General features: G+C 30.5%; 1 protein-coding gene across 5 annotated transcripts in view; it reads right to left on the reverse strand.

Moving 5' to 3' along the window:
* The window catches only part of LOC107454760 (ankyrin repeat domain containing protein 6 diego), a 123,222-nt gene that overhangs the window by 75,266 nt on the left and 25,241 nt on the right, over positions 1–22,715 (reverse strand). The window contains exons 1-2 of one of the 5 annotated variants that reach the window (XM_043040553.2): positions 17,906–18,035; positions 13,002–13,116 (exon numbers count right to left, since the gene is read on the reverse strand). The exons of 2 other annotated variants lie outside the window; for them this stretch is intronic. The gene's annotated coding sequence lies outside the window, so the exon portion shown is untranslated. Of the gene's footprint in view, positions 1–13,001; positions 13,117–17,905; positions 18,036–22,715 lie in introns of those variants that run through there. 2 more of the 5 variants (XM_043040552.2, XM_043040554.2) reach the window with 2 other exon arrangements.

Genomic DNA, 22,715 nt, shown 5'->3' on the forward strand with positions numbered 1-22,715 from the left:
TGGAATCAACATCTTCATCTACTATTCCACATCAGAGCAATTAACAAATTTGCACCATCATCAAAAAGGGTAATCAAAAAGGGTAACCCTACGGGTCAGGTAAATCGTCGAACCATTTCTAACTGCCCCGCAGATGAGGTGCTCAAAATCTCGCAAAATATAAAAATGCTTTTGCTGAAATCTCAATTCCTTATCACTTGAATACCTGCCAACTTTTCTGGATTTTCCGGAAGATTTTATTTTTATACTACTTAATGTGGTAGCAAATTTTATTCACTCTTTATTCTTGTTTGAATGAATGTGATTTAAAATTATTTTAACTAATATTACATTCAAATAATTTAAGCATAACTATGGTAAAACTGCTGGCTCTCTGAGTGTTTTTTAGTGATGGCTAAACTTCAACGAAACACCAGATTACCTAAGCTCAATTGAATTGAACGTTCCTAAAAAAAGTAATAGTTGGAAGGTATGCTCTTGGAAAAATTATTCTTGGAAAGAGCAGAAGTTGGTACGTAAGGTATGGATGTAAACAAGTTTTCTTAAAATAATTTTATCAGGGCAAAAAAAGTTGCTACCACAACTTTTTTTCAAAAATATATTATGAGTCGTGGTGTCTCGAAGGGATAGAGAGTTCACCTTCCAATGAGGTGAACCTGGTTCGAATACGAATTCCGCACCGACCATAGTGCTGACATAAAATAACCTCAATGATAGACGGATCATGGGTTAGAGTCCCCTTGCCATTGGGCTAACCGTGGGAGGAACTCTGAGTATTATTCTCTTATTTATTTACCCAGGGTCCTTACAAACTCTAAGAAGCACTGTTAACATTCTAATCAAGATGTTGTAAATTTTTTTTCGTTTGCTTTTACTTTAAAAACTCAAAGTCCTACACTCCAGATTTTGCAACTACATTTATTTAATTAGAAATATAAAGCACAATTGTAAATACAAATTTATTAAAATGCATTTTATTTTCTTAATTTTGCTACCGTTTATTAAATTTTTAAGGACCATGGTTATGCGTCAAAATTAAAAGCGCTACCCAAACATTAATGTCTACTTTTTTATACTATAAGTTAATTTGAAGGTTTCACCAGAAGCCACATTCAGAATCTGCATTGCTTCCTATTCATTCAAAAAGATCTAATAGCAAAAGCAACTTATGAAATGTTATAATGCTTGATACTGCTGAGACTAGCTTAGAGCAAAAACCCAAATGATTATCTGAAAAAATGGCTTAGATCAACCTCGCACCTTTCCCGGGAGCCGTGGAAGTCGAACCACCAATTCTTTACATTTAATTCCAACCTCATTTGTTCCCGGAACAAAATATTTCGGGCGATGTTCAAAACACCTTAAAAGATACCTGCATCCTTCCAAATCACGATTCCATGCTGTTATCGAAGCGAATCAAAATAAATAAACACAAAGTGAAGACTAAATCACAAAGATTCAAAAGGGAAAGTGCCACCCGTGTACCATGATAAGCGAAATTAAGTAAAATGTTCTTTTTGTGTTCTTAAGTTCTGGTTTTTCTTGTTCTCAGATCACTATTAATGATTTATTAATGCAGCGACCTTTGCACCAGAACGTCTACACAAGTGGCAAGATCTTCGGGGCAGTGTGAGGTAGAACTTTCAGCCCCAAGAATTAGAGGAAGGAAATAAAATTACCCCATCAGCGTTTTGTTCTAAATGCATTTCTTTATTTCTCCGAAATGATGGGGCCCAACTTCTAGAGTTGCAATTTTCCTATCAGCCTGATGGACAATCCGTAAATCGTCTGTGCAATCAAAAGCAGTCTCTTGTTGGCAGGGCTGACTCTAATTGGTGAAGAATATCTACGTTTGATGTCAGTTTTATTCTGTTATTGGGTCTTTGAAACGCAGGTGTTCCGAATTATGACGTGTGAATATTTCAATTTAAGTCAAAACAAAGTTACGATGTAATTTAGATTAAACAATAATGAAAGTGGACAAATGAGGTATCCAACTAGTTTTGAATTTTTTTTTCTTTTTTTTAAAGAGATTCAATTACAATTTTAATTTTATGCTTCGTAAGAAGGGGGCCTAAAATTATTAATTTAAACTATATTTTAAAACATTTTTCAAAATAAGAGAAATTTTGAGCTTATAAACTGCAAATTTTTCATGTTTCGCGAACAGCTCTAACCATCTGTCATACAGAAGTTTCAAAATAATATTTTTTCTAGATCAATATTGTGATCAAAACAAGTTTTAAACTAAAACCTTAAAAACATTAACAAAAACAATAAATTAGAACTAAATACATTGTTTAATACTGAATTTTTAAAGAAAATTTTTAAATATTCTTACTTAAAGCTTGATAAAAGTATCAAATTCACACTTAGACCTTAGCTTTTAGTTGAAAACATCGCTAACATTAGAAAAAAACTACATATAAAATTTAAATGAATTCCATAACAAACTTTTTTTGTAATGTGTTAGAGTAAAGAAATTTTCTCAAAATCAACGTTCTTCAGAAAATGCATTAAAATGCAAGAAAATTCTAACAAAAAAAATAATAATTCGGAAATTAACTTCAGAAAATGAATTTTATTTGTCTTTAAAATATAATTTAGTCAAATAAATAAGGGTTAAAATCCTGAAAGCAAAAGAAAAGAAACATAATAATTTCATTTTCGGAAGTTTACTTTCAGTTTCGGTTTCAGCTGTCAGAATACAAAAAAACAACTTTAACTTCATTTCTAAAAGTCAGAGATTAAAATTTTGAAAAGTATTGGAAAGCTAATGAATTAAAGTTCAAATATGGTAAGTAAAAAAAAAATCGAAAGTTTCGCCAAAATTTCCAATTTTTGCTCGATCGAATACCTTAAAAAGTATTTGTAAAAATTGAATTTTAGAAATTGTATATGTTTTTTGGATGAATGTGAATTTATGATCTGAGAATTGATATCGATGCAGAGAAGTCTACTTCTAAGGCTCAAATACGAGGAGTTTTTTTCAAATTACTTAAATTGCCCATGAAATGTTTTTCCTCTAACATTTGATTACTGTTTAAATTAGTTTGGCTTAAAATGATTTTGGCCAATATTACAAATGAATGTTTTAAAGACATGTATATCGTATATACAGTACGGGACAAAGTAATTGAGACTTTCAAAAAAAGCTTTACTGAGGTAAATAAAAGTAGAAATTAAAATGCAGTTTAAGATGTCTACTTTTCTTTATAAAACATTATGCAGATAAATCCCGTTGTAAATTCTTTCTCCCTTAGCATCAGTAACCATTTGAAGCCGTTTTGGCACAGATGCCACAAAAGACATCAGAGCGTTGAAATTTGTTTCTTATACTTTTTCCAAATCTTCTTTTAATTCTTGAACTGTCTCCTTTTCCGCTTTTTCAAGTTTATTTTTCAGTATTCTTCACGAACTCTCTTTGGTACTGATATGAGGGGGTGAAGAAGAACACTTTAAAATATTTATTCCATTATCATCGAGCCATTTTGTGATTCGTTCAGAAGAATGAAGAGAAGAATTGTTTTGTTGCGACAGTAAACAGCAATGCTAACTTGTAGCGGACAGCGGATAAATATTTTCGAGCGGTACTCTTTTTACGCATGATTTTTGATTTAGTCAATTCGATTTAAAGGGTTTTTACTCAAAAATACTTCTAAATAATTGAAAGGCGTATGTGATACGCCATTTTGGTACCGTTTAGCCGTTTTGAGCCTTTTAAAAAATTGGCAAAATTAATCATGAAGCGGCAAATTTTAGTTGGTAGTTCTCTACCGTTTTTAAAAATATATTGTCGAATCCGGAGCAGTTGGAATCTCTGAGCTAGGGTAATGTGCTTCTATAGGGAAAAGTGAAAAGGAACTTTTGCTAATCGTTCAGAACTTTAAGGGAGTTGAAAGGGCCAATAATGCTGAAACTGACCTTTTTCGATGTACATATGGTCAGCATCTTAACAAGATATTGCTTCAGTTTTTTTTTTCTTCACAGAATATTTACATGTATGTGTATACACTGCATGTCTATACACATTAATGCATATCTTTGGTGGAAATATTTTTTTTTTAAAAAATATGAACTTAAAACTTTTAATTTTTATAAGTTTCATCATTTTTTGAGCAAAAAGTTTTCATAACTTTAAAATACTACTACTGATATAATCTACAGCATACTACTGATATAATCTTAAATATCCCCCAAAAATTTCAAAGCGATATTAAAAGTAGTTTCTTTGAAAAGGTACATCGAAAAAGGTGGTCAGTTTTAGCATTACTGATCTATTCTCTACCAACTCCCCTTAATAATCATTTTTTCATGCTAAGCATGATATTATGAGATTATCATATGCTCAGAAAATTAGAGGTCATCCAGTTCTTGGTCTTCGTTAAGCCCCTTCCTTAATTTTTTGACGGTTTTCCCATACAAAAAATTGTAGCTCTGTTCTTTTCTATCACTACCATCAGTTTCCCTCCAAGAATACACACGCTCATTAAAGTTCAAAGTTTATTTACTCGAAATAAATTTTTTAAATGAAGTATATTTTTAAACAAAAAATTTTCATATGGCATCATGGATGCCAACTGCTCCGCTTTCAGCTAAAGTTTTAATAAATTTGCCGGACGAGGATAATTACGCTCACTTTTTTAAAAGTCTTATCACGAGATAACTGCAATAAAGTTGCCTTTCATATGATAATTTGAATTATTTATATGTAGTGGGGGGAAAAATATTTAAAAGGAAAAATACTAAACTGAAAGTAACCGAAATTTCATTACCACTAGAAAATATTATATCGAAAAGCGAAAAAAGTAGACATTTCTGTGTATTTGGTATTTATATTCAGTTGTTTAGATACCTTTTAACATCTTTTATATTCAATATAAAATGTGACAAGAATAAAAGAAATTGCAATACTTAAAAAATCTCAATGTTTTTTGCTTAGAACAACAAATGTTGGAGAAATATCTGAATGACTAACACCTCTCAGCGCTTTTTCGCATATCTGCAAAACTAAGCTTGACTTGGATTTTCTCTGCTCTCTTCTACAATTTAACACTGAAAACTGCTTTGAATATCTATCTCCAAAAGAGCTTATTGCAGTAAGGAAAAAGAATTGACCACCAATCTGTTTAAGTTTCAGCGGTGAAGGACATGCGGTTTCTCTGCATGTAGCGTCATTAGTTTGGGCGTCTATACCATTTTGGTTGGGATAATTGCTGTGTGATGATTGGTTATTTATTATAAGCTTCAGTCATTTTATTGCTTATATTTCAGTTTTTATTTGATTTTTGATGATTTTGTGTCAATTATAGCAAAAAATCTATTTTTAGTATTTAAGTGACTCAAAACGGTTTTCCCTCTTCAAAAAATTTTAACTGATTGTTTTAGTGCCTTTTTTCCGGTATTCCTTGACCTGCATATAAAAATAATTATTATTCTTCACTGTAAAAAATTGTGGATTAAAGGGTTAAAGAAATTTCGGCTTCGCGAATTGTTATGACACTACCAGTTATTGTGGAAGGAGGCTGTTGGTAGCTGAGTAGATGGAAGGTTTCGGTGAAAAAAAGGAAACAAACCCATATTTGTAATGTATTAAAATTAAAACAGCTTAAAAAACTCATTCTTACAAGTTAGTTTTCCAAACTTGTGAAAAACAATACAATAACTTTTAGCATACTAGGGCATGAACGTGTATTTTACACAGATTAAAAAATCGATTAAAAATTAAAACAATTTAACTATTACCTTAGAATTAAATTTATTTTTCAAACAACTCTTTTGAACTGACTGATTGAAATTTTCTGAACGAATTTTTTGATCGGGGGATAAAATCGTTGCAATTAATTAGTGCAAATGATTCTGGAGTTATACGAGAATTAAGATAGCGTCCAGACATAAGTACAGAAAAAAAAATACTGAGAAAGCACTGAAACATTACTAATACTAGAAATTCGAGCTTGATAATAGATGAAACAGCACCATGTAAGTCCGAATTTGCATTTATGCAGGCATTTACAAGTATAATTTACAAATATATATATATACATATATATATNAAACAAATTTTTTAATAAAAATCGGGAGAAAAAAAAACATATAATTTCTTCATCATCTCACACGGATATAATCGTTTGAGCTGATGAAGAGATTATATGTTTTTTCTCAGATTTTTATTATGTTGTTTTATTTTAATAATTTTCTTAATAATTTAATTTTTCCGTGTTTTCTCTATATTTTGAGCTACCATCGGGGGCAGGCATTAAATCAGACATTGAAGGAATTGTAAAGGTATCGTCGACTTCGGATGATCTTCAATGCAATTTTTTTCTCACTAAGGGGGCCAATGCTTCCGTTGGACACCGAGAAGATTTATTAAATCTATTAGTAATGCATTTTAGTCGACACTGTCCAAAGCTGTAGAAATCAAATCCAGAGCTTCTAAAACATTTATTTTAGCTTTTGAAACATTTTGTAATTCACCGGAATAATTTAAAATTGAAAATTGCTAAAAAATTATTTAAAAAATGCCAGTTGTTTAATGTTACGTTCTTTAAATTATAGGGATTTCCAAGATTCAAAGACTGAATTTAGCAGAAAAAAACGTCACTCTAAAATTTTACAATTTAAGCTCCCATATTTCATTTAGTCACTTTTCCCATGCTTTGCCCATCCTACCACCCTTCTGATTTTGACTCATGGGGAAAATCTCCACTCAGGACAAAATGACAATAAAATAGAGCAGAAAAAAGGTTTTATTTGAAAAATTGATTAAACGTAGTTTTATAACGTACTTTCTTTCCTTAAATATTGATTTGTGACCCTTAATAGGTATATTTACGACTTCATTTTTGGAAAAGAATTTTAAAATATACTACGTTAAGAATGATCATCATGGGACAAACTGAATACTGAAAGCTTTAACAGAGATTTCGAATAGTGTTTGTCTCACGTTAACTGAAACGCAAACATTACTTCCTACCCCTTAGCGATATTGAGATTTGTTGGGAAATTTCGCGTATACCTTGTGAAATTCGAAAAGCGCTAAAATTCTAGTAAGCCGCAACACTTTACAAAATCTCTCTCTTAAGTAGAATTTACACTAAATAACTTTTAATTTATTAGTAAAAATAAGTTAAGCAAGAAAAAACCAAATTACAAACTAACGAACGTCTTCTATCCTGACTGAGTTCAGCCACAATCAAAGGAACATAATCAAAACTCTAATATCAACTATTTGTTTTCCCTTTAGCTAAAGGCATTGTTTTGAACAGATTTTTATCTTTAAATTAATATTCTTTTAATGGTAATGGCTGCCATAAAAATTCTCTAACTTGAAGATAGGGCGTTGTATATTCATAACTTCGGTTAAATATTTGAATCGAAAAATATGCCTTGCAAGTTGCTCTACAAGATATATAACTAAGATTCACGCCTTTAATAATGAAATATGACAAAGAGGGACATAATTTTCACACTTGACAGAATCACTGACGTCGTTATTTAAGTGACTCCATGATCAGCTTTTATCTGCTTAAAATCGTGCATTGTGGCCCAGAACTTGAAACAAGTTCTCAATTGTGACCGAACAAGTTATCTTAAAATTCCAAACACATAGAGCCATTTCTCTTTTTTTAATGGATGGAAAAAAACTTAGATTTTTTTCTTTATTTTTTAACGCCAAGCCTTGATAGCTATTGATTTCCAGAGACTAAAGTTGAAAAATGTTTCAATTTTCTTTCTTTTAGTTTATAAGATATTTTGTTAGGTGTATAAGGAAGTAGAGAAATTGTTAAGAAATGGATAAGTTTTTGCGATTTAATAACACTGTATTTAAAGGAATTATGTATTTTTTTTCAATATCAGAAAGATTAAAAATAAAATTAACCATATCATGAAGATTTTTACCCACCGTCCATTGGAACTGAAAAGCGGATGAACATACTGAGCAAAATACTTTGTCTTAAAGAGCGAAATTGTTAGGATGAGCGAAATTGTTAAGCGATTTGAAAATTTGAAAAATGTTTCAATTTTCTTTCGTTTAGATAGTTTGTGAGTCGCATACGTTTTGATTACTTAATAATACTATATTTTAAAGATTAATGTCTTTCTTTCAGTAAAAGAGGGGGGGGGGAGAAAAACACTATCGAGAAGATTTTTGAGATAGTAGATGAAGAGCTTAATTGAAGAATAAGTTGATCGAAATTGTTTGAATGGTCGAAAACAATTGTTGAAAAAATTGATAAATGTTTCAATTTTCTTACTTTTAGATATTTTGTGAGTAGCATACGCTTTGATGATTTGATAATACTATTTTTAGAGTGGGGAAGGAGGGGGAAGAAAAACACCATCGAAAAGATTTTTGATATAGTAGATGAAGAGCTTAGTAGAACAAGTTAAATGGCATAATTCTTGAGCAAATTAAAAAGCTGAAAAATGTTTTAACCACCCAATTACTGTTAAGTAATATTTAGATCATTAAAAAACTCAATATGATACGCTTCCAGGTATCCAATTAAATCTGATCCGAAAATTGATTCAGTGTCATAAGAAACCCAAGCTTTAGAGCTATAACGTGAAGAAGCAATGCACAACAGCGTGAGTCGGAGCAACCATGTGATTCGTTGCAAGTACCCATTCGTAGAGAAATTAATCGAGAAGCCAGATGTGTTTCTTACAAGATTGTGGCCAGATGTGTGAATTCTATAAATATTGGTTACTGTTATAATAAACTACTGCAAGGAAAACTTTTATCAAGACCTCTTGACATTTGTTTCGCATTAATGATGTCAAACAATTTAGTAAAATAACATTTGCTTTGGAAATTCATTACTAATAAAACCATAACTTATTCTAAAAGTAAGGCCTAAAAACATACAAAAAAAATTATTTTTTATTATTAATGGAAAAAATTTTCTTTACAGTTAGTTACAGAAAATTGTACTCTACTTTACGAATGCTATACGTTTGATTTTGGATATCACAAATGGCTTAGGCATGAAGATAACCAAAAACTAACTTATTTGGAATCAAAATTCTATTAAGATTTAATTCAGTCTATTAAGATTTAAAACGATCATAAACGTAAGGGACCACTCACATTATTTGAATGCTAAATGAAGTTTATTCTCCTCTTTGTTGTATGTAACTTCTCTTAGAATGATATAATTCATTTAAAGAACTTACTATCTGAAATTATTAATTTCTCTCAACTTTCAAAAAATACAGAGGCACCAAGGGTCTCAAAAATGCTGTAAGGGGTATATACGATGAGAAACTAACAGTTTTTAGTAGGTTGCCCTGAATAATTTCGTTTTTTCTCTACAGCGGATATAATTATATTTTTTCACAGCTGATTTCACACTTAAGCCGCATAATCATTTTGACTGCAGATAAGCAAGGTTTGCTTGTGAAAAAGTTTGAATGATTCTACGCTGTAGCCTCTGGTTGGTGCCCTATTAAATATGGAAAGGGAGAAGCAGAATTTTCCGCATATTTTAATTTTTTAATACAGAAGCAAAATTGTTGTTTAAGCCAGAAACAAAAATTATCCGATGCTTATTGAGAAGATGAATCGGCAGTAAGCCAGGGCCAAACTGGTTTACAAAATTTCTACCCGGCAAAAATTCTATTAAGATGCATGAAGATGCAGAAGACCACGCCAGTTTAGGTTGATGAAACACAATAAAGGAATTAATTGGCGCAAACCGATGAATAACAACTGAAATCCTTGAGACATTAGATTTATTGAATTCAACCGTTCGTAATCATTTAAAAAGCCTAGGGTTTAATCTTAATGCTCGACATATCGTTTCTTCATATTCTTACGAAAAGAAATTTGTGGTGTCACGTTGGCGTTTGTGATTTGCTTTTCAAAAGTCAAAAAAATTATCGATTTTTGAAGCGCATTATAACTGGAGACTAAAAATGGGTTGTCTACAACACTATTCTTGTCTCTTGAAATTTTTTTAGACTTTATGGAAAAAGGTATTAGACCAGAATTGACAATATATGATTCAATAAAATATTTATCACTATAAAAGAACCGCCGTCGATTTAAAAAAAAAAAGAAAGAAAGAAAAGAAAGGAAGAGAACGAAATTACTTTTTGCACAACCCAAATACATTCGGTTATGCTAAGCAAACTCTTTCAAAAAATTTAGAAGACCAGCATTTTCCAACAAAAAACAAAGTAGTCACTAATATTTATTTCGTGTCATGCTTTATGGACTAATATATTTAACACTGTATCACTATTTATTTTTAGCTAAAAATATTTTGTATAGACGTGGCAATTAAAAATAATCAATAATTAGCTTAAGTTTTAATAAGAATAAGTTTTTTAAAAGGCTATATAAAAAAAACAAGCAATTCGTACATTCCGGTCAGGCTTAGCAAACTTTATAATCTATTTTAAGAAAATACCAACATTTTATGAAAAGTGGTCATTATTAATCATTTTTTCCTTCTGTGTCATGTTCATTTGACAAATAAATTTAACATTACATAACTTCAATTTTAATTGTTTACATACTATAATAGACAACTCAAAATAATTAAAAACTTCAAAATGTTTCTTAAGTATATGAAAAGAGAAGCAAACGTTTACGTTACGGTTAAGCTTAGCAAACTAAAAATCATCGAATGTAAGAAAAAAGACCGATATTTCCTAAAAAGTAGTCATTATTATTCTTTTCGTATCAGATTCTTATAACAAATACATTCATTGTTCACCAATTTCTTTTTAGTATTTTATCTATTGTATAGACAAGTAAAAATATTTTATAATTTCATAATATTATATTTACAAGGCAGGCAATTTTTAATAGTATGTTTAGGCTTAGAAAACATTGTCATCGAATCAATACTATATTCTTATATGGGATAATTAATATTCCTTCCGTATTATATGTTATGTCGGCAAATATATTTCATATTATATATCTATTTATTTTGAATTCTCTTGTTGTCAATATAATGTATTTAATACTAAAAATAATTTATGTCTCAAAATTTATTCTAAAACTATACAAAAAGCGACAAGCAATTTTTACATTATGTTTAGGCTTAGAAACTTCTATGGAATTTAAGGAAAACAGACATATACTTTCTAAAAAATGCTCGTTAATATTCCTTCCGTATCATGTTCTGTCGACAAGTGCATTTTAACTACCATGCATGGACAAACGACCATTGTTTCGATTGTAATAGAGTATGAATCAAATCCTGCTGGTCAATCTGACGAGGTGAAATTTTCTCCCAACTTTTTAACTACTTGACCGACATTTGAGATTGATGAAAATTCTGATAGACTTTCCCGCACGAAATCCCCATATTTCTTGTATATGTTTACGCTGTTAAACTCATTTTAATGCGCTATCGTGTAATTTTCCTATTATGCAATCCATCAAACGCCCGGAAATTACAACTTTCGATTCTTTTCGTTACATTGATGGAGTAGATGAGAATTTATTCTTTTTGTGGAACAAACGAAGGAAAGGTTGTTTGGGCCATTCTGAAGAAGAGTACCAATTTAAAATTGATCAGTATGTGAACGTGGTGATGACTTGACATGGAGAATATTAACTAATTTTAATGACGTAATTGTACCAATTATAGGAAGTAGCGAAATAATATTACAGGATGGTAAAATTCATGAATAAATAAAAAAGGTGCAGCGCAAAATAGGAGATAACTGATTAAGAAGATTTTTTTCTCCCCTTTATTTCTTATCGTTATCATTTTGTTCGGAAGAAACCTATTTCTTCCCAGACACTGAAAGAAATTGAAAAAAAAAACAGGAAAAACTGGACGAAATGGGAAAATCTGAAAATGACCAAGGCAGTTGCTTAGCAATAAGTATCCTAATTTTGATTTTAACTTGTTTTACTCATATGAGATAACAATTTAACTTGACGGGAAATTTCTTTGAATGTTTGAAATGGTATAAAAATTTTTTTTCGATATTTGTGTTTGGATTAAACTTTTTAACTAAAGGCTGTGCATTCATTTAAAATAAAGCTTTTTAATGAATATGTTAATTTTAAAAAAATGAGTTCGTAAAAGTTATTCATGTCTGTTAGATAAAGTAGCATTGCCCATCTTTAGTCAGTGATCTCTGTACTTATTATGAAAAGGGAGCAAAATGTTGAAGAAATAATAATGAATTAATTAATTAATTGATAAAATTAGAAAGCCACAATTTAACGAACATTAAAAGTAACTGTGATCTAATTTTCTGATATTTCAAAACTTACTCGAACGCTACATTGTTTGGTCTTATAAAATTTTTGCGGAAAATTGAGAATTTTTCATTTTTTTAAAAATAATTTTCAGTTTTTGAAAAAATTTCGCCGAATTGGCTACTTTTCTTTAAAAAAAATTTTAATTTTTTAAACTTAGGCTGATTCTAAATTCTACTTTATTCTTTACGGTAAGAAAGTATATAAAATTTATTTTCTTTGACATAAGAACTTCGAGAAGCCGCCCCTTAAAAGTTTTTGATGACAATGACATTGTAACAAATTATAAGTGCAGATTTTTTTTTTAACGAGTTATGGCTGGCGAGACCAAATTCAGCATTTTCGTCCATAACTTTTTCTTTTCAAATTATATAGCCATTTAACAGATCGCAACCAATAAATATCCAGTAATATATAGCCTCAAAAAGTCGCCTAAGAATGTAGAACATCCATGTGAAAAAAAAATGGGACATATTAGTTGATTTGAAGTGGATAATTTTGCTCTCTTACCTACCACTTTAGCCTTATGAAAGCACCAAACTTTGACTTCATATCCAAACATTAATATTTACATTATTACTGTGTTGTGGTAGACATTTTTATCTTATTTCGGCAAATTAAATCTTAATTATGAAACATGCTAGTTTTACTAATACAGGTTCGCTCTTTCTTTCCTTCAAAAAGAAAAAAAAAAGAGCAGCCCTTTAACAAAGACACTTGGCACAAATGGGTAAAACTATAAACATGTGAACTCTTAACTTACTATTTTAAATTAAGGCAGTGGCTATTGCACCAATATTCAGTAAAATATCCTCACCGCTATTCTGCCGGCTTTTGACAACAGCGACTCTTTGCAAGAACTAATCCGAGCACTTAACCTTAAAATTAAAAGAGAAAGAAGAAAAAACATCAGTCATCAGTGTAGGGTAAAACAGGTGAATGTATACCGGTCCAGGTAAATGTATGACCGGGCCATAACACTAGGCCTTAAAAAAATCAGTGTAGGCTGCTTATACCAGTCAAAAGTGTAAACCAGAAGATGGCACTCACGTTTCTTGAATATTCAGATTGTAAAAAATAAGCGGCTATTTTTAACACATTGCACGTGGGCAACTTTTCTAAAAAATGTATTACAGAGCTGTCAGAGATTAAAATTTTATAAAAGTGGAGGGCAAGAGTTCATAAAAGCTAGAGTAAACTCGTCTCTATAGCTACAGACAGCTTCAATTTTTTAAAAAAAAATTAAGACGTGCGATTGTAGTCCTGATTACATATATACTAAATCATTTATGTTTATAGTAATCAAGAATGGATAATTTCTTTGAAAAACAGAGAGAAAACGAAGTAGTTTTGCCATCACTTCTTAAACTTTTGTATGGATTGCAGAAATTTCGAAAGAGTATTTTTACGTGACCCGCTTGCAATGTGTTAAAAACAGCAGTTTTCTCTTAATCTTTCGAAAGAAAACACTTACAAGTTCTAAAAAATCTTTCATAAGATGATCGCCGCCATGATTATCGAAACTAAACATAATTCGGAAAAGGTCACGTGAACAGAACACTCAATTCTTCCAAATTTGCCTCGGTATAATATCAAAATGAATTTTATTGTACTGACTGATCGGTGTGAAAGACACTCTGCTAAATCAAAAATTATGACTTTTAAAAGTAAAGTTTTTATTGGAAACGAAAACCATTCATCAGTGGAATTTTAGCATGTGTGTTTCAAGACAATAGTATTGCTTATTTTAATCCACTCATAAATTTTCTGACTGTCATTTACAACCAACAACCGAAAAACAGACACAAAAGCTAGTGACACTGCCTCACTTGGAGATGAACAGAACCGAGCAAAGGATTATCAGAACTTCCGAAATTGCCACAAATCAAACTTGAACGGTCAGAAATCAAACCTAAATTGCGCAATCAGTGTAAAAAGGACCACTTTTATGTTACTATTATTTTTTTCTAAGAAAAGGGGAGGGGTGAAAACAAGAAGGAGGAGGATCACACACAAACCAATTTTGTATTGGGTGGGGATGTTGCAGAAAATGTTACAGAAGTAAAATTAGCTGTAAAACTGGAAAGGGCACTGGTGTACCTATCGAAGCTTCCTAGACGCCACAGGAATTCAGAAAAAGAAGAAGAAAGAAAAACCAGTGGTTACTCTCAGTGTTATTAATGAAACCGTTTCCGAGATTTAGATCCAGCAGGTAGTTTTCTTTAGATCTGCGTAACCTTCATTGTAGTTTATTTGTGCGCTTTTCAACGCAAACTCGTGAAGTTTTGAGCACATAAAACAATGATTTCTAGTTCGTAAATCGTTAATTAACTGGTATTCACACTTAATTTTCAGTAGATAAACGTCTCTTCTGCTTGTTTATAGCATATTCTTCAACATGTACTTCTTTTTGGAGGGGGGGATAGAACTAAGCTAATCAGCGTCTCCAAAGAAACGAAAAAACTGGTATTAAAATTACTATACGAATGTTGGAAAACAGCTGCTTTAATTTTCTGAATTAATATTCTCAGCACAGAGATCCTTCGCAGGAATTCTCTAACAGAGATAATTTTTTTTAAAGAGATAAAGAGGTAAGGTTAGGGATGGTAAGTAAGTCAGTATTAGTAAATGTCAGTGATTTTGTCGAAACTTTTTTTTTTAGTTTTCTTAGGTCACCTTAAATATTTGTCATTGCTACAGAAACATATACTGGCTTGCGAATTGTGCACTAAAAAAAAAAAGGATCAGTAGTTCGTGAATCGAATAATAGATATACGACAAATTAGAGAAAGATATCACAAAGATAAACAGTTTGCAGGGGATTCGAACTAGTTACCTCCACGCTTCGAGGCACTCGCGGACGGAGGAGGAGCTTATCGTTAAATACTTTCCTTGGTGATATTAAACTGAAGCAGAAGTTTCTCGAGCAGATTGACCATTTATATAACTTATTCCCTAACTTTGGAATAAGCCCCTGGTTTGGATGACCATTTATAAGTTTAATTTATTTTTATGAAGTAGTGGACATTTTTTTTAAAAAATTCGAGTTTATTAAAACAGTAATGGTGCACTCCTGTTATTATCATACAGCAAAATATTTTCTGAAACTACAAAAATTCCGTAGTAGTTCGAGTACAGTGCGCCAAAGGAAAAAAAAAGTGGACACCCTGAATAACTTTTTGATCTAATGATCGAATTTTCACTCTGTAGAACTCAAACTTAATGGTTAGGGGGTAACTTCAAATATGCTAATTAATTAGTACAGGTGATATTTTATGTTACAAAATCAAACACAAAAACGTACTTTCTCTGAATAAATGTAACTTTTTCTGAATGGATTTGAATTTTTGACGCCAAAAATATAGGGGGTAGTTCGATTTAAAAAGTCCTCCACGAAGGCTATTTATTTATTTATTTTTTTCAAAACTTCGCCGTTTTGTGAAAAATGAATTTTTAAAAATATCCTACGTGCAGCGATAACTACATTCATGTGGTTTAAAAAATCAAAATGTATTTAAATTTGGGAGATTTTTTAATTTATGAGCAATGCAAGTTATGGGTAATTTAAAAATAAGTTGTAAACCTGGTATTTTAAAAGAGCATTTTTTTTTTTAATTTTGTATTTGTAACATTAAAAAATCCTTCTTTTTCACAGGCCTTTACTGTGTTGTTCCCTTTTAAATCAAATTTGTGAAACAAAGAATGATACTTTAAATCATAAACTTAGCTACCACTGGAAGAAAGATTCCCAAAAAGTGTAAGTTGGTAGCCCTGTCTTAAACAATACATTCTAAGTGAAGCAACAAGCTTTAGCTCTTTGTTGTTTAAAGAATACTCATACTCATACTCATACGTGGTGGTTATCTTAGCATCAGCCCCGCCAGAGGCTCTAACTAATTCAATTTAAAGAATAGTTGTTGCCAAGCATTTAAAAGCAATTATAGTTTTACATTTCTAGTGGTTTGTACCATTGGGTGAATTAATATTGCCAGATTGGCTCTACGACGCAAAGTGTTAAAGCACGACTTTACTTTTACGAACCTGCCAACTATCTAGGATTTTTGGCAAAATTTCTTTTATTGGTAGCTAAGTTTATGTTTTAATGTACATGTGAATGATTCAAAAGATTATATGAAAAGCAATTTTGTTCCCTGTCTCTAACGTGGTGTAGCTTTATAATTTAGCAAAATTATCAAAAATTCTGAAAACTTTAGTTTTTTATTGTCCATCACTCTCTAAAATATTCTGAAGAGAGTGTAGCAGTTGGTGGAAGCCCCACAATTGTGTAATCGTAACAGCTAATTTTATACCCATTTAGCCTTTAAGACTACTGTGACGAAAACGCACCGTTACGTTAAATGCACCGTTATAATAAAAATGATAGAAATCTAATGCTGAAACTAATCAAATATCTTGGGTCGTATTAAAGAATCATTTTAAATGCTGTACAGAGATAGAACGTCGGGGTTCCATGTTCCCGTTGGCATGGTTGGCGTGGGTTGGCAGCTCTACTCTTAATTTTAAAAATGATATTTTAAAAAGAATATTAATAAGAAACACTTTAGTAATTATTTTACACAGGTATGAGGTCCGGAAACAAGCATTTTCAAGAAGGTCTTTCATTTAGAAGTGAAAAAAATAATGATATTTATTTCCTGAATGGACAAGTGCTTAAATGATAAAAAGAAAGAAAGTTGCTAAGGGTGCAGTATGATTCAGAATAAAGTCCCTCTTCGCCATTGGAATACAAAAGATAACCTTTAAATGTGCAGTGTTACCCGCAAAGACGCACCTCTCTTTGGGATTGGCTGAAGAAGAAAAAATCCCATTTCTTCCTGGTTATATTCATAGCACCAGCAATCACTCAAAGACAGTGTGTGTCAGGTCACATAACACATCATTTTAAAGCACTCAGTTGACAGGTAATGCCAAAATTTAAGTAATATTTAATTCTGACCTCTAATTCCTCCACCCCTCCTATATATAAAAAAAAGAAAGAAAGAAAGCAATGACCTAAAAATTTCTCTCTCAATACATACATCCTTCATAGTTTTATAGGCATGGAATATCTTAAGCAAATCGTTTTGCAATTTTAATGTTCGTACAACAAAAATTATTGCACAAAAATAATGAAATAAACATTGTTTTCGTGAGATGTGAAATAAGCTCTTATTATTCTAAACTATTAAAAAATCGCAAACTAAAGGGCTGAAAGTAAGACGGAAAAGTGAAAAAAATTACGGAAAAATCATTTCATTTATATCTGGTTTTCGTGAGGTGTAAAACAAGCTCTTACTATTCTAAATTATAAACTGTTCATCAGTATCCACTTATTGAACTTACTGTGTATTACTGAAACGCTTACCAAAATAATTCTCAGTTATTCTCGTTTTCTGTATAGGATGCAGAACGAAAAGCATAGAATTTCATAAACTGTTACAGCGGATAACTACAAAATAAAATTCATTTGGAAAATCAGAAATTTAATATAGTAAATTAATATTAATACATTTAATTCATTTTTATACACCAAAATATATTTGCATCAAAACATAATTTGCACGAGACGTAAATATGTATTGCAATTTCAATTATATTTTAATGCATCCAAAATTTGTTTGAATTTTTAAAAAAAACATTTTGCATAAGAAAAAAAATATGTCTTACATATTCTCGCTCAGTTGAATTTCCGATCCGTTTCAATTTCGCACAAAAAAGTGCTAGAAACATTGCCTTGACCAGTTGACTTATCTAAAATTATTTTAATTCTCACAGTATAATTGTAATCAAAGTAATTTGCATTTAAAAAAAAAGAAATTATAGTTTCCTGTTCAATTTATTTTACATTTTGCTCTTAATCATCTGATTTGTACCGTCCAATAATATTGATGATATGCAAATAATAAACAAGTTAACGAGGGACCCTTCTCCCTTCACCAGTTTAAACCGAACATAATCAGACCATCCTAACAACATAACCAGAAATAACGTTTGCAAATCAAGTTGGGTGAGGAAGGAAGGCAGGTGGCGCCTAGAAAAGGTTGGTTGTTGACCTTGGTGAGGAAGGAAAGGGAGAGAACATATTTCTTACCTCTGTCTTTATTCTTCTTTGGAATCAGGTAAAGGACACAGGAATGTTTTAGGGAGATATCAGTCCCCCAAAAATGAAAGTGATGAATTGAGGGGTCACGTTCCCCTAAAAACACCAACAAACGGGCAATTCTAGCAGGTCAAAAAAAAGAAAGAGAATTCGTTCCACCCATTCGTTAGAAAGGGCTGGCTACTCTTAAGTTTGTTATGACAAATATTTTTCAATTATATTCTTAACTTCAAAAATAAAAATGTAGTGTGTGAGGCAGAAGATAATGAATTTAAAGAATGGGAAAATGGTGGGATGAATATGCAATAAAACCCTTTTTAAAAAAATTTCTTAAGGAAAAAAAATCGCTTAAAGGATCAAATTTGTTAATCGAGTAAACTAAATTATTTCTCTAAAAAAATAATTTATTCTATTCACTATATGCCTAATGTCTATGTATTACAAAACAGATTTAAAAAAAAAATACTTGGTTACTTTAGAATATTATAATATACATATTGAATCAAACTTATTGAAATTTGACTCAGATATTAATCGACTTAAATTAATAAAGAAAATATGAACTAAACTATTCACCTAAATTATTTTTATGTTTTTATACTTTATTCACCCAAATTACAATAATTGTGATATTATGCATTCCCCCAAATTATTTTTATGTTTTTCCTTCCTGCCTTTAAGGCAGGAAGTTTCTATTCTACAAAAGTCAAATGTAGTGTATTGACCGACTAGAATTTTTTTCGAGAATCCAGAGATATTTGAGGTGAGAAAACATTTTAATCGCAATAGAGTTGAAAACAATCAAACTAATTAATTAATTAGAAATTTAATTATAATTTATTAATTAAACTAATTAATAAAATTTATTAGTTTGCGAATCATATAATATCCTTAATTATAGAAACTAGAAAGCATCTTCAGCAAAAAGCGTATAAAAATGATGGTGATTATGCCTATTTACTTTTGCTAACACTAGGGTTTGTTGCCTAGTTTGCAAAATAGGAGTTTGCTAAACCTCTGGGTTTTAGTACCTTACACTATTTAAGTTGTAGTGAACTAACAATTTAAAGATAATCCAAAATGTAATGCAGTATACGTATGTTTAGTTTTCAGTATATTGAAATAAACACCACATGATTTTCACACATTTCATATTGATGTTTAAATTTATTTCGTTATCGTAAAAGTTTGAATAATTTAAAATCGAGTTTATAAGAAACAAATATCATATGTTAAAAACACAAATTAAATTTACGGAGAAAAGAGGTCTGGGAAATTTCTTCTTTTTCATGAATTTATAAAGATAAAAAAGGGCGAAATATGTATATCGAAAAAACATTTAATTACTTCCTATGTGTGTAGAGGGGCAAAGTATGTTTCTTTAGTTGAAGTGACAAAATACGTGAGAAACAATTTACATATTACACTGAGACAAATTTTCTTAAATTTTTATTAATAAGTTTTTTTTATTATTTTTTTTTTATCCTGGGAGATCCACTCTCATAATTGGACTTTCAATTTAGTTGTTTTGACTTATTTGATTCATCATGATCATGAATTACTTCTAAATCAAATTTATTAAACTCTGTTTCCTGTTTGCTGACCCTCTCCAACTCCCCCCNCCCCCGATGATTGCTTTTGCATGCTCACTTCGCTCGCTACTAAGTCAAACTAGGCCTGAAAGTAATCATTCATCACTCACCCCCCCAAAAAAAGTAGCGACTTGAATTAGATAAACAACCGGTCACTTTTTCTTATCGCTTTTTTATAAAGCTTTTCGTTTTCCACCAGAGAAAAGAATTTTCACTCAGAAATTTGTAAGCATGCACGTTTATGCTTATGAAAGCTCACACGCTTGATGTTTCAATTCTTTGCTGCTAACGTGAAAAAGAAATGAGAACTTTCTTTGTCCCCATATAACAGGGATATGTATACATAATAAATATTTAGAACTATTATATAGGTTAGAAATAAAGGAAAAAATATATTACATTATTATATTATATATTAGTTTTGTAACCATGTTTTTCTTTGGTTTGTCGCCACCCTTAAATTCAATCATTAAAAGCATTCAAGTCGAATCTTCGACAAGATCTCGTAAAAAGTATGAAAATATCTCCAAATTTTAGTACAATGAGGCCAAAAAATATACAGTATAAGACCTTGATTATCCGAAATTATTGGGACCGGTTTTGCTTTGCATATTCGAAATAATTAAATTTAGTAACATCCTTTCTTTTCAATCAAAAAACTCTGAAAATCGAAACTCTGAAAATATTAAAGCCCTATACTTGTTAAATTTAATATAACCATTTAAATCTCCAATAGCATATTAGTATAACCATTAAACTTGTTAAATTTAGTAAAACCATTTCATTTTGTCTAATAAGTACCAAGGCATTTAATTTTAAAATTAACTCCCACTATTGCCCCAGATATTGGCACTTCTAAGCTCCTACTTAGAATAAATTACTCGTTCAAAGCATCATTATAATTCTGAATTGTTAGCTGAATGCATTGATTTTCTAAGTTAATTTCATTATTTTACCCTTACATGCTATATATTTTTCCCGATTCCGTTTGCACTAACATTTTATATAGGAAGACAAAAATGATGCTTTTAGTTGAAGTAAAAGCCTTAGTGAACGAACTAAACTGCACTAAATGAAATGACTCAGCTGACCAGCGTCTCCGGAAAACTAAGATACTGGTAGCGAAATTTCTAAAAACGCATTCTAAAACTCACCCTTTACCTCTCCAATTATTTAAAATAAATAAATAAAAAATTATGATTTCTGTTAAAGAATCACTTCCAGGGATTTCCGTTCTAAGATTGTTAAATTAGAAAGTTGAAACGAAGAGTTTTCGAATATCTTTTTAGAAATTTTACTACCCTATTTTTAGGTTTGCAGGATGCTGGTCAGCTTAGCAATGATTAAGGAAAATTTCAAATTTTTTTCTGTAAAGCCAAAACAACCCACTTCACTTACTAACAAAAAATTTCGTAATTGTTGCTGTTGTTCCTAATGCTACTTGCCAATCTGCTTTATGAAACCAAGCATGTTTAAGGCAGAGGGTACATTTCTTTTTTCTTTTTTTTCTCAGTTGTGCCATCTATGACCAAGAATACAACTTCAGCCACACACACGTCACAACCTGTTTATAGGGCGGTCACACTCATGCATCCATTTATTCATCCACAGATCATAATTTTGACCTGAACCACAGATCGAATTTCATAATTAGTTCTATGTATCAACGCAGTATAACTCTTTGATGCAAATGGGACACCGGTGTCTCGTTTATATATTTTTTCGACGCTCTAACAAGCAAAAATATATTTTGGTATTTTTTAATTATAAAAAACAGTCTATCATTTACAAATAAAAATTTTTTTGATTATTGGAATTATATTTGTACAAAAATATAAAATCCAAAAAAAAGTAGTTTTTTAAAAAAAATGTTCCTTCATATTAAAAAAATTCATCAATAATTGATTTTGTAAATTAAAATAATTTCAATGATGAATAAATGTTTCTCTTAGATCGAAATAACTGCAAATAAGTGAAAATTTGAAATATTGTTTGGGAGATTTTATCTTCAATTAAGAAAAAGACACCGGTGTTTCATACTGTATTTCCTAACCATAAATTATTAAAATCCTAAATATGTGTTTCACTTATTCATTACTCTCCCAAATTAATACGAAATAATAATTAAAAAAAAAAGTATGAAAAATATATTGAAAAAAAATTCTTCTCCGTCAAAGGGATTGAAAGCTTTATGTTTATTTTATTATTGCAGAATATTACTCAAATAGAAAATAAAAACAAATAAATAAAAATAAATAAATAAAAATAAACAATAAAAATAAGTGTTGGTTTAAAATTTAAAAAAAAAATAATTTTAACATTTCGGAATCGACTTTGATTAACAAAGGCATTTGGAATAAAGATGTTCGAATAAACGAAGTCCAACTGTAAGAGAAGAAATTTACGCCACTGACACAATTAATAAAAAATTCCCTACTTAACAACAAAACTGAGTCATTGAGATAATTGACCAAATTAAGGTTTTGGGAAAAACTCTTTTTAAGAGCAATGACACGCTAAGGTTTCAAAAACATCACATCTTAGTTATGCCTCGTAGTCTTAATAAAATACAATAAAAATTCCTAGACACACCGTAAAAATCTTTTATGTCGTGTCAGGCCATAAATTAAAACACCACGCATTTACGGTGGAATCATAAAATTATTTTCAATACCTCTTTCAGAGAGTGGTTTAATTACGGTTGTACTTTTATGATCACTGATGCTATAGCCGCGAGGTTGCTAAAACCGATTTTCTAAGTCATTCCGTTGTTATCGAATTAATA

Source organism: Parasteatoda tepidariorum, chromosome 3 (genome assembly GCF_043381705.1).
Source record: "Parasteatoda tepidariorum isolate YZ-2023 chromosome 3, CAS_Ptep_4.0, whole genome shotgun sequence".
NCBI lineage: Eukaryota > Metazoa > Arthropoda > Arachnida > Araneae > Theridiidae > Parasteatoda > Parasteatoda tepidariorum.